The sequence below is a fragment of the Marmota flaviventris genome, chromosome 12 (assembly GCF_047511675.1).
Source record: "Marmota flaviventris isolate mMarFla1 chromosome 12, mMarFla1.hap1, whole genome shotgun sequence".
Lineage (NCBI taxonomy): Eukaryota > Metazoa > Chordata > Mammalia > Rodentia > Sciuridae > Marmota > Marmota flaviventris.
The window spans coordinates 46,664,786-46,684,002 of NC_092509.1; the positions used below are offsets into that span (position 1 = coordinate 46,664,786).

Here is a 19,217-nt window from a genome sequence, read left to right on the forward strand (position 1 = left end):
TTCATGATTCTGGATTCTGCGTGACTCTGTGCATCAGTCTTCCTTTTTAGAAATGGCCCTTGATTCTTTGGATCTGTCATACTGACTAAGTTGCTGTCTGACTTTCAAAGCCTGTCATACTGGACCTCTGTATTTTCCATGACACTTTTTCTTTTAGCCTCTGCTCCAGTCAGACTTAGGAATGTGTTCCAAGTCATGCGTTCTCTTTCCCTGTTGTCTAAGTTGCCACCCTGGATCACTTCACTGGCCACATGCTCATTTGTCTCTCATGGGACTGTTTTGCCCTGTTCTGTGGAGGTCACATGTCATCTCCAGCTGGTCTGTGCTTTTCCCAGGTCTGAGTTGATCAGGGCCTTGCCAGTCACACCCTCCTCCAGGATAGGCCCTGGTCTGCCCTTGGGAATCTAGAGCCTGAGAAACTTCATTATACTATTGCTAATATGAATTCAGAGTCAAGAGAACTAGAAAGTGTACCAGTGTCCGGTTGCCTCAGTCCTGATGAAAGGAATTCTGCTTCTTGAAATTCGAACTCCATCATCACTACATTACTACCTTATTATCTTATTGTTCCTTGGAAAGATGCATATCGAGTAGTTGTACAATAATGTTCCCTTGGTATTTATTTTTGTCTCCTTAGCTGTAGAGGTGTTGACACTTGCTGAACTGAATGAATCACCCTGGCTGGTTAAAAAAAAATACAAGATGAATCAACATGTGTTGCCCCTTGTTCTCTTTAATCCCCCATCATTCTGAAGGAAAGTGGTAGTCAGGTTTACCTGTTATGGTTTAGGCACATTAGAAAAGCAAAGACCATCTAGCCTGTGCCCTGTTCATTCCCCCATCTCACATTTCCAGTTCTCCTTACCCGGGCATGTGCTAATATTGATGATTCTTAGGGATCATGTAGCCACAGTTTCTATGTGAATTTTTTTGGATCTGACTAAGAAATTGAGAGGAGGGAAAAATGAACAGATGTGTCTTTGAAGGTAGGTGTTTTGCCCTTTTTCTTATATCCCTGGTGTCCATCTGGTATAAATGATTATTGAGTAACTGGATTTTTTTAAAGAGCATGCTGTGCATTCCTAGAGTGAGCAAATGACTTACTTGGAAGACTTTATTCAGAGGTTTATCTTTTAAAGGAAAAAGGAGCCACTGTCTGGTAGACATCTCTGCAGGTGGCTGGTGTTTGAAGAAGGATCTGTAAAGGCATTAGGGACAAAGATTGTGATGAGAGGAAAGACACTGAGCTTATAAGATTATCTTTGGTGGCTTCTTCCCTCTCAATTCATCCTCTTAGCTTCCTTAGGAGACGACGAGGCAGGTGCACTTCCTGGTTGCTGCGACTGGAGACCTTGTCTATGGTTAAAATCCACCCCATCAATTCACATTGGGAGATCAAACAAGAATTTAGATATGCTCATTATGCCATTCTATTTCAAGAGAAATGTTAGGAGTCCGAAATAGAAATTGGCTGCTTGGGGAAAAATGAGGTTTACCTTGTTCACTCTGGAGTTATTTGGGCAGGATATGTCAGATAAGTTTCATATGATATTTTCATTATGTGAGAGAATTTGCATTCCCCCCCTTTCTTTTCCATTTTGTTAAGATTTCAGAAATACAGAAAGGCAGTATAAATACCAGGTGACTTTCTCCTAGTGTTAACAGTTGGTAACATTTTGGTGTATTTGTTTCAGATTTTTATTTAATAGAAGAAATGAAACATCACAGATAAAGTTGAAATATACTTTGTTTCACTTCTCAGTTCAACTTCCCTCTCTCCCCAGAAGCAGTTTCTAATAGGAATTTATGTATGTCTTTTCATCTTTTTCTAAATGTACTTTTACTATATATGGATTTTAATTAAAAATTATTATATGTTGACAAACTGTAGCTATACAAAGTAATGTTATGATTTTTGAATAGAGTGTAGAATGACAAAATCAAGCCAACCAATTCATCCAGCATCTCAAACATTGACATCTTCAGTGATGAGAACATTTGAGGTCCACCCTCCAGTGAAACTGAAATAATTAGATGTATTTAACATTGTTGTGCAACATCTTTTAAAAAAATCATACTTGGTTGTCTATTTAATTGAGGCTTTATACCCTGTGATTATCATCTTCCCGTGTTTCATTAATTTGAGGACATGTACCGTGTTAAGTGTTCATTAACATAAATGACATACTGCATGCTACTTGCGTTTTCAATTTGTCTACTTTGATAGTATCTAGTCATGTTGATATAAAGACTAGATGACATTTTCATTTCTAGTTTTTGTGTTGTGTGCCATGCCTTTTTTAATGTACCTGGTTGCTAGTATAAATCCATTGTTGTTTCCTTAACATTTAGTAAAAATCCTTATTTGTTTGCATGACTTAAATTGATTTGAAATTTAAGAATTGACGCTGACAGTAAGTTGAAATCTAACATTTGGCTGAACTTTCCGTATTTATACTAGCACACAGTCTCAATACTTTGTGTTCCAAAATAAGCTGCACCGGTATTGCAATGGGTATGGGATGGTTTGCAAGGGACTCCAGTAGGTGGCAGGGAGTTTTTGGTTCAACTAACATATGCAGAAGTGCTATTGCTAGGGCCACTTTGAGAACTTGTTATTGTGGCCAGAAGTGTTGTTATTTTTAAAATTTTTTTTATTTCTTTTGGTAACAGTTGTTTGTTTTCAATATTTAAAAAAATATATTTTTTAGTTGTAGTTGGACACAATATCTTTATTTATTTTTATGTGGTGCTGAGGATCGAACCCAGTGCCCCACGTATTCGAGGCAAGCTCTCTACCACTGAGCTACAGCCCCAGCCCTTGTTTTCATTATTAAAGCAATGTCTCCATTAGTTTGAGAAAGTTACATAAAGTGAATATCTGTAATATTATGTTTATCCCCGTCTTCTAGTTAGGTCTCATTGCTCCTGTTGCCTATGGGGTGTTTTCATGTGAATATCTAATATTTGCCTCATTCAGAAGTCCTAAAATGGAACAACACGTCCATTTTTCATTTGACCCAATTCCCATTTATGGGGCCACAATGGTTTTCATGAAACTTAAAGTTTAATCCTAACGGCTCTTTGAGTTTCTATTTTCAGGCTTGCTTTTCCCCCTTAATGTCTCTCTTGCACTAATCTCTTCTAATCTCATTGCCATCTTCTTGGTCTAATTATGCTCACCTCTGGACCAAGTGACCATTGCTGTTGCTTTGCTGAATGTGCAGCCTGCAGTTTACCCTGTTCCCTGTTATAGAGTTTTAAAACATTACTAACAGCACACTATTTTCACAGAGGTCTTCCTCTGGACTCGTAAGGGCTCTGAAATTGCTATAGTCAAACTCAGATTCTCCCACTTACCAGCTGAATGACCTTCAGATTGTAAGTGCTTCTTAGACTCAATTTCTGCTGTGTAAACTGAAGTAGTAATAATGGTAGTTATATGGTTGTAGAAGGCTTAAACCAGAGACTATACCTCCTATTCTGTAGCTGGCATGATGGACTTACCCAGATTTCATTGTTCTTAATATTGTGCTGCTCTTGAAGCATTCAGCCTTAACATTTAAAACACAAACCTGTTTTGTAATCAGATCAGTTTCTTTGGTCTTTTACCCTCCTCCCTTCAAGTCAAACCTGTACATGCGTGATATGTGCTCTTGTAAGTGTACACACCCCAATTTTGGGTCCTTTCATAGTTTTTCATTTATACTGTCCTCCTGTTCTATTTTTATTTTGAGTGCTCGGCATTGAACTCAGGGCCTTGCACAGGCTAAGCACGATTCTACCACTGAGCTACACCCCTGCCTCCTTGTAGTGGCTCCTTTTTGTTTCTATTCTTCTCATCTTCTAACAATCCAACTTATACACACTCCCTTGCATTTGTTTGCTTCTTGCAACACTAACTTACAGTGATATATTCCTTTATTTGTCTTTATGCAATGCCACTTGTTAGTTTACTACTTTGCATGTAGAAGCTCTTTCTTCATCTCAGTTACAATTCTGGTCTGGCCCTCTATTTTGGAGTCAGTCTGTAGCCTAATCATGGCTAAGGCTTATTTAATAATAACTCAGTAAAGCTTCTTACTTGGTAATGTTTATGCTTGGTGTGAAAAGGACATGAGAGTGTGGTCAGGAAAGTTTGACAAACAAATAGGCATTTATATTTATTTATTGTGGACTGTGTGCTCGGTACTCCAAAAAATATAGTGATATATAAGATATATATCACTATAATATAAGGTTTCTGCATGTGCACACACACACACACACAGAGAGACATATATACACTTATGCTGTGCACACACAATTTTTAATTTAATCATTACTTTTTAGAATTTCTCTGTGACCTGGGTTTTGGAGGCAGATCCATGGTGAGATTGGTTAAGAAGTTGTTTAGCTGTGAGAGAGTGTGGCTTGAACTAGTGTGTTGGTGACAATGCAGATGTAGGGAAGAGAACCAATTAAAAAAAATCAGGAAGATGACAGGATGTGGTGATTGATTGGATGTAATAGGTAAGAGGGAGATAAGACTCAACCTGGACTACAAGATTTCTGACAGGGACATCTGGGTGGATGGCCATGCCGATCCATGCCGTTCACAGAGGGCATGCTGGGAGGAGCAGCTGTGGGGAGGTAGTTAAAAGATATAATTGTTTTTAAATGTGTTGAGTTTGAGGCTTGTGTACATTAAGTGAAAATTACACTTGGTTGTCTGGTAGGTCTGGGATGGGGACAGAAAATTGGAGTCATCAGCTTGAAAGTGACAACTGCAGCTGGATTTGGTATTCTTTAATGGCAACATTTTCAGATTGGACAGTACCTCTTAAGTCTGTACTGTAAACATTTTGGCTGAATGATTTCATTAAGTTTTATTAGATTCCTATTATTTGAAAGGTATAATGTGGGTTCTGGGCAGATACAAAGATGAATACTATCTACTTTCTCTCTTGGAACCTTAGATTCTATGGGTAAACTAAATAAAAATTGAAAGCAGAATGAACTATGAATAGAAAGGCAAATGAGGATAGCTTATGGTTGCTGATTTATAATGCAGAATTTGATGGCATGTAGAAAATTAGGAGGGGATGGTGTTGAAGATAGTTTATTTTGAAAGGCATTTATTTTTCTTTACCAGTAGCCCAAGAGTGGGGAAGAGATTGTCCAGGCAGACTCCTATGTGCTATGTGATTTGAGCCATGTTATACTTCCGTCGATGTACGGTAGGCATTGTGTAAACATTGGGTGGGGTGGGTATGATTGTTCTGCAAATCTGTATATTTGGTTTCATTGGTTCTGGGAGCCAAAGAATCTTTTAATTTATTAGAAGGCCATTAAAAGTGGGTTAATTCTATAAAACCATATTATCTTAATTTGTTTTGTTTCCATGGCATTAATACTGTATGAAATGCTTTCTTTTGATTGTTGGAGAATATGGGGCCGAGTTTAGGAGTGCCTTGGTAACTATAAATGTACTACTTTCTAATGAACATTCTGAGATATATGCTGTTCTTATTATTTCTTCAGGACTAGGAATAAAATTCTGAGGTCTAATAAATCTAGACGTTTATTTGTTAATGGCAAAGAAGATTGTGTTCTGCAAAGAAGTGGAATTTCTTCCACTGTTTGCATTTGTCTTGTTTTGTGGTGCTGGGGCATCCTGCATGCTAAGCAAACACTCTACCACTGAACTACAACCCCCACACTGTGTTTGCATTTTGTGATAGCCCCCTTGATGTTATTTGTCTTAAAACAGACAAAATACTTTTAAACTCTTTGCTTTTCTAGATCCTGAATGCTTATCTCTTAGCATTAAGGTGTGTGTGAGTGAGTGACCTGGAATGTAGGGGAGGGTAGGATTTTCTTTCTGCATTGAAGTTCCACTCGGCCACATGAGAGGATATGCTGAGTGACTGCTTATGTAGGTTTCCAGTTACCTTGTAACTGTACCTATGTGAAGACACTGAAGAAATGTTGACAAAATACATTGATCTGAGTGCTTGTAATTTTTCTCAGGCTATGATCTTTTTTAAAGATAGAATTCTGGTGTAATTGGTTTTATTTTCCTGGTTCTGGGATCAAACCTAGGGCCATGTGCTTACTAGGCAAGTGCTCTATCCCTGGGCTACACTCCCAGCCCCAGAGTTCTTTTGTAATTGTACCAGAAGACTCAGAAAGACTTTCTAATTAATTTGAGGTATGCTGATTTACAGTCTTTTTGAAGACTACTTCAGATTCCTTTTAAACTGTTCATATCAGCTAATTTTGTTGATGATATAAAATGACATTTTGGGTTGTTTCTCTTCGTTTGTAATGAAATCATTTCTTTTTTTTTTTTGGTAGGACGCAGTAACGAATGAGAAGATTTAAGTAAGTGCATTAACTTCAAAAATTGAAGCTATTCTGATATCTCTAAGCATCAACATCCATATATCTTTCTTCCTTTTCTCTTCCTTCTTCCTTCTCTCCCTTTCTCTATTTATTTACTTTTTTATTTTGTGGTACTGAGGATTGAAGACAGGGACTCACACATGGAAGTACATCTCCCGCCTTTGAATTTATTATTTTCGGAGGGTAGTTCTCAGTTGCCCAGGCTAGCTTCAGTCTTGCAGTTTTCCTGCGTTAGCTGGGATTATAGGTGTGAGCCACCATGCCTGGTTTATTTCTATTTTGATGCTGGATATTGAACCCAGGGCCTTGCATTGCTAAACCACTGGGCTATATCCCCAGTTATTTTGTTACATTTTTCTTTAAAAAAACATTTCTCTTGCTCATTATTAGAAGTAAGAACATATATAAAATGAAAATCTAAGGAAATCTTTGTCCTTTTTTTTTTTTTTTATTGTGGTGCTGGGGATTGAACCCAGGGCCTTGTGCATGTGAGGCAAGGACTCTACCAACTGAGCTATAACCCCAGCCCTCTAAGGAAATCTTTGTGATAACTCAGTTAATGAGAAGGTGAAATCTAGTTGAGAGAGTCATTTAGCTATTTTTGATTATTCATCAGCAATTGCTACTGGAACTAAGTTATTTCCTATTATTTTTCTAGCCTTTCAATGATTGTAAGTAACAATTCTATAGAAGTATCACTTCTTCATTGTTGGAGGATCTATCAATATCTTACATTACCTTGGTTCATTATTTTATATGTATATAAATGTACTTACTATGTTTATGGATGTAAACAAAACTTTTAGCAGTAAAATACAGAACAGACAGTGTGCATGTAAGTGTGTAGCTTGATGCATTTTTGTGAATTGGACATACTTGTTGAAATAGTATATTTTGCAAGTAATTTTTCTAGGTTTGTGTGTTGGGAACAGATATTTGTCTAAACCTTGAATTTAGAGGTACATTTTATTTATTTATTAGTTGTTGATGCACCTTTATTTTATTAGTTGTTGATGGACCTTTATTTTATTTATTTACATGTGGTGCTGAGAATCAAACTCAGTGCCTCACACATGGTAGACAAGTGCTCTACCACACAACCCCCGCTAGAGGTACATTTTAGCTTGTTAGAAGATGTGTGGCTGTTCTTCTCTATGTTTATCAACTTTCATTACTCTATCGAATATCTAAGATAATCAATTTATAAAGACAAAGCTCTTAGTTTTGGAGCTCTCAGTTGCTTTTGGGCCTGTGGCCGGGTATCACATCGTGGTGGGAAGTATGTGGTAAAGCCAGTTGTTCCTCTGATGGCCAGGAAGAAGAGAGGAGAGCCTGAGGTTTTAAGGTCCATTTGAGGACACCCCCCCAGTGACCTGACATTCTCCCACTAGGTCTCACTTCTTAAAGGTTCTACTACCTCACAGTAGCTGGGAATCTACTGGGGGGGGGGGCGGGCAGGCATTCCAGATTCAAACTATAGCATCACCTCAGGTGTATTCAGGCTTAGCTGCTCATGGTCATGCTCTACAGACCACGACACTGAGGACTTGAGATCCTTCAGTCTGCCTAATTTTTAGACGGGAATCAGGATCGTGCCCTCTTCAGCTTCCACAGAGCCACAGCAGGTTGTCTTTTTATTCACGTCTGCATCCTTGTAAAGGCCTCATTTTTCACAGAAGGACTTCAGGTGCATGTGTAGGAATCCAGCAACTCAAGTAGGTGCTCTCCCTGCTGTTCAGTATTTGTCAAAGTCTTTGTTTGAAAGGAGCGGTATTTAGGAAGGAGTGTATAAAGCATGTATACATCATATGTTACACTAGATATTTTAAAATACACTCCTGGATCAAGCCAGATTAGCAAGAAAAAGTGTCCTTATTTTATGTAGTGTTATTGGCATACCAAACAGACTTCTATTGAATCATTAACTGGTGTGATTTTTGTTGGTGTTGTCATGGCCAATTCTTGGAAATCCCCTAATGGTGTTATGATCGCCTAGCCCCACCACCCACTATTTTTTCCTTCTTAAGTAGAGCAACAGGTTCAGAGCCAGTGATTGTTGCCTATCTTAAGTGAATTTTCCCTTAGGTTTCTCTGTTCCTTCCGAACAGGCTGCACATCTGCAAAGAGGGTAAGGCACATTGCAAATCTCGTTTAAATCCCTTTTGCTAGGAAACCATGTTTGTGAGCTCATTTGTGTTTTTTTAAATTATGCACATGAACTATTTTAGTTAATTTTAAAAATTGCAATACGAGAGTTGCAGGTCATAACAAGGTCATATACTTGTTCCTTTAATTACTTGTTTCTAGTTCAGCTGATATCGGTACAGTGTTGAAGTTTCTATTGTGCCAAACAGTCCAAATATCCCACAAAGCGATCCTGACGTCATTTAATGGCAGTAGAGGCAGAGCAGCACGTACTTATTTCAAAGGGTTGTGGTCTTCAAAGCAGCTCCCCAGCTTCATAACTCCATCTCCACAACTGCAGCCCAAGCTGTGCAGCTGGTGGTCTCTGATAAACTATTCAGCAAGTTCTCCAAAGACATTTTTAACTTGTGATCATCTGATATTTTTACACATCTTTTACCATAAATATTTTACTTTAATTTCCTACTGAACGTTTAAGAAAAACAGGATGGAGGATGTGCATGTGGAGCAGAGCCCCATAGATAGAACTGAGTAGGCGGCACGTGCCTCCCCTGCACCCAGCTCTACAGGGGAGAGAGACGTGGTTGCTATCCATAGACTGTCTGGCTTTCTTAAAATAATGTTTTCTAAACCTTTAAAGTCTCTGTACCATTGGGTTCTTGTGTGTGGTGATTATAACCACGAGACAGATTTGGCCTTAGAGGAGATGTTGTGATTTTTTTTTTTTTTACTAAATAAAGATAAAGGTGTAGTCAGTTGAGATTTACCTCAACTTCATTCTTCTGTGTGTTGAAGTCCTCATGTTCCTGAAGGACTAGTTCAAATACCTCTTCATCCTGGAGCTTGTCACCCTTTTAGCTGTACTGTAAAGTTCAGTGGCATCATCCAACCTAAAGTCATTGGATAGAGAAGCTGAAATAGGTCTGGTTCATCTGTTAAGTTTTACAGATGGGAAATCTTTAGCCTGCTAGGGTGTGGGCCTGGGCATGTCAGTATTGCTGAGAGAACCCGTCCAACCCAGGCTATAGCCCACTTTCCCTAGCTCCACTGCAGTTTGCTTTCCATCCTGGGAACCTGTCCTTTTAGAATACTCTGGTTGGGGGCTGGGGTTGTGGCATAGTGGTAGAGCACTTGCCTAGCATGTGTGAGTTTGATTTTGAGCACTGCATGTACATAAATAAATAAAGAAAATAAAGTTTCATTAATAATTAAAAAAGAAAAAAGAATACTCTAATTAGAAATATTCTGCATTAACCCAAGTTTTGAATATATTTTTCTGATTTTATGTAATTTAAAAGGTAACTTACTGATTTTGTATTTAAAATATTCACACTTTGAAAACCAGTTCCTCTGTGTAATCAATCATTTTATATATGTGGTAGCTCAGAAGGACAATGACAGAATGACTTATTTTGTGGTACTGTCTGAAGATGTTGGACAAAGTGGGTTTACAAGTTGGGGATCACACAAATTAGACCCAGACTCATGGAATTTAGTTAAAATCTACCAGTTTATTGAGAATTGAGGGCTGTCAGTCATTGCTATGGGCATTGAAGACATGGCCTTGAGCCAGCTTTGTGTAGTACCTGCTGTCATGGAGCTTACTTGGTAAGGGAAGAGCAATATCTAACTTGAATATCAAACTATTCCATTCTTTGGCTAGAGCAGTGGGATTACAACAGCAGAAAAGTTCTTCACTTGCCTTTATAGAAGGTCCTAAATAAGTCAGATGAATATGTTTTATTCAAATAAAGAATTATATAACCACAGATTCCATGGACTTGGCCATACAGAGAAAGCTGTCTTGATCCACAAATAGCATATGGAATAATCAGAACAGGAGCTTTGGAATGAAGGTACTTGACTTCTCAGATCTCATTTTGTATGTATGTGAATTGGTACTAATGACACTTTGTAGATAGCCAATGAGATTACTAAGGTAAAGTGACTGTCCTAGCATATAAGAGATGTTCAATAAATGGTTGCTGCTATTATTGCTGCTATCTTGTTGCTATGTGTGTTTAAGGAAGTAAATAACAGATGTGCTTAGGTTTCTTAGATACCTTATTTTTTTTCCTACCACCACAGTTCTTTACCTTCTATCAGTATGTTTTTTCTTGTGGTACCACAGATAATTAAGCATAATGACATGCTGCTAAGAACATACCTGGGAAATTAAGTGAAATTGCACTCCAAAATGCAAATCAGTGAGAGTGATATTACTCTTAGGAGGCACTGTGCCCAGGGTTAGTACCATGGGCTCGGTTACCTTGGCAGCTTAATTTACCTATCAGTACCTGAATATTCTTATTTGTAAAATAGATGTACAAATATGTCCCGGTTTTACAAAGTTATGGAGAGAGAATGAGTTTACATGGGTGAAGTGCTTTAGAACACTTTTTAAAAACTAATTCTATTAATTTTTATTCATTATTCTCTCAAGTAGTATTGTCTGCTTGTTCTTTGCTGTTGATCACATTTAATTGAGAAAGTCTTGATTCTGATTTGCAATTAAATGTGATCAACAGCAAAGAACAAGTAGACAATAGTACTTGAAAAAAAAACTTCATTTGTTTGTAACAAATCTGAGTCTCATTTTAATTTACCAGTTGTGTAATAACCTTTGCTTTTGTATTTTTATTATGGAAAGTAGTTATGAGTATTTTAGTTACCAACACTTTTGCACCTGTTATAAAAATGTGTCAGTCTGAAATTAGGGACAAAAGGTTGCCTCTGCAACAGTCGATTTGTTGGAGAGACTGAGTATCTTGTTAATCATAACTATGGGGTAATAAGTAAAGGTAATCAAAATGTTTAAGGAAGTGTAGATAGTTATGGAAAAAGAAAGTTCTTACTCTTGAGTAATTAGAGTTGGACTTGGTATTGTTATTGTGAATATTCTGGAAGGAAGAGCAACTTTGTGAATCTGAAGTTTTTCTTAATTGTTTTTATAATAAAAGTGTTTTAATCAGCTTTTTTTTTTTGCTCCTGTGACCAAAAGACATGACAAGAAAAATTTTGGAGGAGGAAAGTTTATTTCAGGGCTCAGAGTTTCAGAGGTCTCAGTCCATAGAAAGCCGGATCCATTGCTCTGTGCCCAAGGTGAGGCAGAGTATCAAGGTGGAAGAGTGTGGTAGAGGAATATGGCTCAGGACATGGCACCAGAAGCAGAAAGAGCTCCACTCTCCAGGGACAAAGGCACATCCCCAGTGACCCACCTCTTCTAGCCACACCCCACCTGCCTATAGCTACTACCCAGGTTATCCTTCTCAGTGGGCTAATGCACTGATTATGTTGAGACTCTCATAGCCCAATCATTTCACCTCTAAACTTTTTTGCATTGTCTCATACATGAGCTTTTGAGGGGCACCTAATATATAAACCATAACAAAAGTGTTTTTTAGAAATTTAAAAGTGAAAATCCAGATGGCAAAATGGCTTGCAAGGTGCTGTGTGATGTAGCCTGTCTTGCTTTCCCACTTTGTTCTAATCAGTGTTTCCTTCAGGGTCATTATGTTCTAGCTGCACCTCCTTTGGACATCTTGGGCCTCTTTATTCCTCAGAGTCTAAGCTCATGAAGGATCTTCCACTGTTCTTCTCTCACCAATGAATGATTTGGATCTCAGTTTAATTTCATCTTAAAGAAACTTCCTCTTTTACCCAAAGACAAATATGCCTCCTCTCTACTTATAGTCATTATTCTCTCAAGTAGTATTGTCTACTTGTTCTTTGCTGTTGATCACATTTAATAGTATTTATTGACTATTTATCTATTTGGGTACTTATATTTTGGCTTTTTTTTTTTGCTTGGTGGATATTAAGCTCTTTAAAGGCCAGGGGTGGTGCCTGTGTTGTTCATCACAACAAACCTACCACCTAAAGGCAGTGGCTGGCTCACAGTAAATAGTACATATTCTTAATGTTTAATGACTTATCAAATGGATACAACAATGGGGGAGGTTAGCAAATGTTTTCTATAAATTAGCAATTATATTGAATTAGAAATTACATTAAATTAGCAATTATATCAATCTTTGCAAGCCTTGTCATCTCCTGTTGCGGGTACGATGCCATTGGAACACAAAAGTGATCATTGATAATACATAAAGAGTGAATATGGCTGGGCTCCAGTGAAGCTTTATTGCTGGAAGAAGGTGCTGGGCCAACTTGTTGCAATTTGCTGACCTCAGAACAGATTGCATATTGGATACCTAAACTCATTAACATCTGGAATGATGTTATTGGGCCTAATGACTAAGGTTTCAAAGGGCAGGCAACCTAAGCAGATAGAACACTTGGACTGCATGTGAACCAGAATTAATATTTATTGAACGCTTACTACATGCCACATATATGGAAACTAGGGACTAAAAGCTGATGATGGGCAAAGGCTGTAGTCCTTGAAGCTAAGAACTGCCTATAGCTACCGCGCAGGTTATCCTACTCGTTGGGAAGTAGACAAGCCAGCGATTATGTTTCATGGTTTTAGTAATGTATGTATAACATTGTGGGAACAGAGATGAGGCCATACCATAGAACAGAAAGATGAGTTTTAAGAAGTTGCTTACAAAAATAGAGGACAGAGAGAAGGAAACCATCTTCACTGAGCACCTTCTCCTTGTATTACTTTTTCTGCTTCTTGGCAAAACTCTAAAGAAGGTGTTATGAGGACCTGGAGCTCAGAGAGTTAAGAGAGTTGTAGTACATGTGACATTAGGATTTGAGGACGTAAAAAGATTTGTTTTTAAAGCCAGACTGAAGTCCAGATCTCTGCCCTGCCTCTTTCTTTACTGACTTGGGTAAGTTGTTGAGCTTCTTAAGAAGGCTCTTGTGAAGATCAGATGTGAGTTGTATAGATCACGGAGCAGGGAATTACTTAAGTGTTCAAGCAATGACACGGTTTTATTAATGTTAAAAATATGGTTCAGAACCAGATCTGGATAATTCAAAAACTCACTCTTTACCTCTCCTTTTGTACTTACTCTGCTCATTACATTTCATTAAAAGAACACACTTTATGTCAAAATTTGTTAATTGCCTTAATTAAGTTAAATACATACCATGATGTATATTTCATGGACATTGGAATAGACACATTGTTAACACTGAATAGTTTGTAGAAATTATTCTGAGAAATTATTCCTGAGAAATTATTCATTAGAAAAGGATTCAAAGTGAATTCTTTTTTAGATATGAAGGCATTTTGATATGACCCAAGCTCTTAATTTTGTTCTTTTTAAACATCCTTTGCTTATCAGTTTACCTAGTTTCATTTCATGCCTCTTTAAAAATGCCAACAACAAAAACTATGCCTCTGTTAGGAACCTAGGGAATCATGTCTTGCTCTCCTTTTACACATGGTCCCCTTGAGGAGATGCCTGTGTCAGAGAGGACATCTGTTTCCTTGGCACTTACGGTGCATGGTACTGGTTAGGTTTTTTCCCTTTCCGACCACTTATTTCTTTTGCTTTCCTTGGTTCTGCCCTTGACCTATCTTCCTACCCTACAACCCCCACTTTAATCAGTCTGGTGGAGAGGATGCCTTCTGATAGCAATTTTACATTTTTTCATATCGCTAGCATGTGGTGTAATGGTTATGCTTTCTTCCTGAATTCATTCTCCCTTGGCTGGCTGGCTTCTGCAGTTGTTCTGATGAGTTAATTTTCTAAGTCACAATTCTTTTATATATATATATATATATATATATATATATATATATATATATATATATATATAAAAATTTATTTATTTTAGTTGTAGTTGGATGCAATATATTTATTTTGTTTATTTATTTTTATATGATGCTGAGGATCAAACCCAGCGCCTCCCACCTTGAATTTATAATCCTCCTGCCTCAGCCTCCCAAGTCCCTGGGATCACAAGCAATTCTAATCTTATCTCCCACTTTTCATTCCAACATTTACCTTGTGTTTTATCCCAACTGTAATAAACAGTTTCCTTAACATGTTCTGTGCTTCCCACTTCCATATGTTTGCTCAATCTGTTGGGTGGCAGCTTAGATTAATGCTTGGTCTCTTCAGTCAGACTCTTGGTACTTTGATAGTTTGAAATAACATTTTATTTAAAAAAACTCCCTGGGATGGAGTTGGTGTCCATTTTGCTTATCTCTACTCTAATTCCCTGATTGATCAAGGGTGGTCAACAGGGAGGTGGAATTTAGAGCTCAGCCTCCTCATGCTGCAGGGTTTATTGTCCGCCATCATCCCACCCTAGGTTTCTTGCTTGCGTTGTACAGTGGACCCTCTTTATTCAGGAGTCCTGCATCCATGGGTTCAACCAACCATGGCTCAAAAACATTGGGAAAAAAATTGCATCTGCATTGAATGTGCATAGAACACTCTTTTCATGTCATTATTCCCTAAACAATGCAGAAAACACCCTTTTACATACTTTTTACATTGTATTGGATATTATAAGTAGTCTAGAGATGATTTGGTGTATACAGGAGGAGGATGTGTGTAGGTTCTATTCATATCCTATACCATTTTATATAAGGGACTTGAGCATGTGTGGGTTTTGATATCCTCTGGGTCCTGGAATGAATATCCCACAGATACTAAGGGGTAAGTACAAATACCTTAATCATATGTTTCCTGTCAGCCCAGGCCCTGGTGCATCTATTTGTCTCCTTTGGTTCCTGCAACCCTGTCTATCTCAAGTCTCCCTTCCTGGGGATGAAAGCCTTGTCCCTGGAGTTGAGTCCAGGGCCAGTGGCTCCATCGGATGCCTTCCTTGCTGGTGAGCACCCTATCTACCTGACTCCCAAGCACCCCAGGATTCCTTGTTTGTCCCCTGGCCTGAGTCCGGTCCTCATCTCCACATTCGTGGGATGTTTGCCTTCCTCCTCCAGCTGTAGGTGGCCTCTCCTCTCCATCCTCCCCTCCCATGCTTTCCGGTCTGCAGATTATGGACCAGCTCCAGGATCCCTCCCCTTCCTTCTAGCTGCTTAGATCATACTTCACAGCCAAGTTCTGAGAAGGGGAAATACTTCAGTGATGATTTTATACAGAGAGTTTTCTGTATGTGGCTCATGAGCCAATTTACTTTCTCTTCACAGCCAACATTGGTGGAAAAATGTAGCTCTGTAGAACTTTAAAGATCTTACGGTGGTGGACCAAAGTTAAAAGGGACATTTTAGGACTTTATCCCTTCCATAATACCGACTCCCCTTTTTTTGGATATGAACAATTGCTGTGTTCTGAATATTTGTTTCAGAAATTGTGCAAGCACAACTTGAATACTGTGACTTCACCCTCCTTCACCCCATCAAGTCACATTCCTAATTTCTCAAATTCAAGAGCTACTACTGTTAGCTGGTAGAACCTGTTAAATTTCTCAAATTCAAGAGCTGCTGTTGTTACTTGGTATAAGGTATTTCATGGTGTAAAGGGATTTGAATATACTAGTAGTACAGAATTTTGGATTTTCTTTAAAGTGTTTCATAATGACATATGACTTAGATATGCTAGGCCCTTAGGCCCCCTGTATAAGCAGGCTCTTTGTGAGATTTTGCCTTGTATTAGCCTTCTCAAGCCACCAGGGCAAGAATTCATGAACTGGTATGTGATCAGACTTCTATCTTCTAAACCCATGACCTGTTTATACTTCAGTACAGGTTAAATATCCCTTCTCCAAGATGCTTGGGACCAGAAGAATTTTGGGTTTTGGATTTTTCAAAGTATGGAACATTTTTGTTTACATTATATCTTGGGGAAGAAATCCAAGTCAATACACAAAATTCATTTATGCTTCATATACAATTTATACATTTAGCTGGAAGATAACTTTAGATAACATTTTTAATAATTATGCAGGAAGCAGAGTTTCATGGTATAGAATTTCCGACTTGTGATAACCCAAGGTACTCAAAGAGTTTTGGATTTCAGATCATTTTGAACTCATATATTCAGATTAGAAATGCTGAAGCTGTATTATTTATGCAATTTAAACAATAACTGAAACATAAATGTCAGCTTTTTAAAATAAAAAGTACCTGTGGTAATGGATACCCAGCTTAATGCATGGTGCTTAAGTCTAAGCTCTATTTCACCAGCATTTACTAGTTCAGTAAAACTTTTACAAGGAGATACAGAAAGTAAGACAAACCAGTGTCTGTGTGTGTCTCCCAGGATAGAATAGCTTATTTTTTAGTATATTATGTGACCAGAGGATTTCCTTGAAAAGTTGGATGGTGTTCTGCATTACTACCATTGGCATGTTCCTGATTCCCACCCCCTGTCTACTCAAGGGTCATCTGATGGAGAACAGCCTAGGAGATACTTATTGGGAGGTAAGGGAAGAATGGAGGTACTGTTGGCATTGAATAAGTACTCAGGGTTTCTCACAGGTGTTCCTATTATGACCACTTCCAGGAGATGATGGCAGAGAGTGCTTTTCCATACTTAAATCCTTGTGTGTGTCTTACTTTCTGTATCTCCTTGTAAAAGTTTTACTGAACTAGTAAATGCTGTGGATCTGGTCTTCCACCCATTTCATCATCAAAAGCACTGCCTGGTAAAATGTGAAGCCCCTGGGCTGCGGTTGGTACATTTATGGTAAACACCAGAGAGTTCCTGCCCCATGAACCAGTTGGCAGTCTTACATAAATGGTGGTGCAGGTCACTGCTCCCATTGCTGGGGAGGAAAGTGTTCAAGGCTAGTTTTTTGTCTCATCTGTGTACAAGATCTGCTTTTGCTAATGAATCTACATTATCTCACTGTTAAAATGGCTAATTCTGGACAGGGAACTCTTGAGACAAAGTCAGTGAGAACAGTTTTTCTTGGTTGAGAGATAAAAGATAATTAAATTTGGGCTCCCTATGGCTGATTTGCTTGATTGACATAAGAAAACTTTGATAAGGAACTAAAGAATAATTTTACAGTATAAATTTTAAGTCATCTAAATTTGCAAAAACCATTGAAATTCTTTCTGTAATAGAAAACTGGGGATAAAATAAATCTTTCACTGAGCTGAAATGTATCATGTAGAAAATAGCCTTTTCAGTTCATTTTAAATTGGATCAGAAGAGAGTTACTAGCTACTTGGCTAGAACATAATTAAATATGATACATGATGTTTTTAATTTCTCTATCTTTACAAATGATTGAAGGGAAAAACTCATAGTTATCTGTAGGCATAAGGGAAATTTGTATCACTGCTTCAGATCATTAACTAATAACTAGATATAGACAGTCTGTTCATTTATAGAGAATTGGGGAGGTTGGAATGGAATGGATTTCCCTTGGGAATAATTGAGTCCTTTTTTAGGTAATTAAGTATAAAGTAATTAACAAGTAGAGAAAGGGATGACAGTGATATTCATGATCATGTCACAAGCACTCTATTTATGAAACAGAATTTATCAATAGTTGCTATATAGTGGTTTGTGTTTTTAATGCTACTTTTCCCTAAATATGGACATGTAGGGTTATTTTAGAACTGTTCTAGTGAATTTTTTTGTTTTAAGTACTATGCCTGTATTTTCATGTGTATTAGAAAAACATAACAAGCTCTTCAAACACATGGTTTCACTGTATTTATTTTAAAAGGTTCAAATGTAGGTATTTAAGTTAAAAAGTTGGATTTAAGAAAAATGTTAAATAAAAAAGTAGTTTTTAATGTAAAAATTGTGAGGACAGCATATAAAGGAAAGTTGGAACTACTATGTAGATTATTGATGACATAGCAGCTTCTGTTTAACTTTATTGAGTTGGTGTATTTCAGAGTACAAGTAACCTGGGGAGCAGTGTTTAGAGTGGAGGAATAATTTTGCCTGGAAGGTTGAACCCTAAACCTTCTCACTGAGTGGGTGATGTGATCATGTTGCACTGAGGCTTTTCTCATTTCCTTTTAGTCACTGTTTATCAGGGTGTGGGGCCCTCTCTCCCCAACTACCCAGTGTGCTCCTGAGAGCAGGGAAAGGATCCCTCTCTCTATGATCCTAGCCCCAGGCCTGATAGTTGCTCAGTAAATGTTCTTTGGATATGTGCAGTCAGTCTAACCAGAGTAAAGCCGTATGTTTAATCAGTCCTCATAGAAAATTTACCAGATAGCTTTTATGTGTAGACAAGATGTAGATTTTTGGTGCAGATAGCTTTAAAGGATTACATTTTTAAAATGAGAACTTGTTTTTCTTCTTGGTGGTATCACTGTGGCTCTACCTGGAAAGGAATCATGAGTCATATGGGGTAGAAGGGACAGTGGGATCGAGACCTGGGTCTGTGCTGTTATCACATAAACAGGAAGGGTAAGATGGAGCTGCAGCTTGCCTTAGAGGGCTGTGGGTCAGAAGAAACAATAGTGTGTAAGCACCAATGCTGTCAAGTTCTACAGAGTGATTTTTTTTTTCATGTGCCATAGGTATCAGCACATGATATAAAGCCTAATGTAGAGGCTTTTGTAATTAATGCCCACCCACCCTCTGCTACCCACCCTCCATCACTTGATTCCCCCTTTCTCACTTAAAAAGCAAACTAAAAAAAGCCCCATCAACAAATAACAGAACAGAAGCCTGGCTTCTTGTTTACCTCAGCTCTTTTTTTGGGGAAGAATATGAATTAATATTTTTGTGCTATTTATAAAATACTTTTTCTGAGATGCATTGGTAGTTCCAGAATACATTCTCTTGGTGATTAAAAACATAGGAAAAGAAAAATAGATAGGA

At 37.9% G+C, this 19,217-nt stretch overlaps 1 protein-coding gene across 4 annotated transcripts in view; it reads left to right on the forward strand.

Annotated features, from left to right (window-relative positions):
* Mpp7 (MAGUK p55 scaffold protein 7) overlaps nt 1–19,217 on the forward strand; it is a 227,482-nt gene that overhangs the window by 16,374 nt on the left and 191,891 nt on the right. For 2 of the 4 annotated variants that reach the window (XM_071599942.1, XM_071599941.1), the window contains one exon: nt 6,340–6,366. The exons of the other annotated variants lie outside the window; for them this stretch is intronic. The gene's annotated coding sequence lies outside the window, so the exon portion shown is untranslated. The remainder of the gene's footprint in view (nt 1–6,339; nt 6,367–19,217) is intronic. 4 annotated transcript variants of the gene reach the window in all.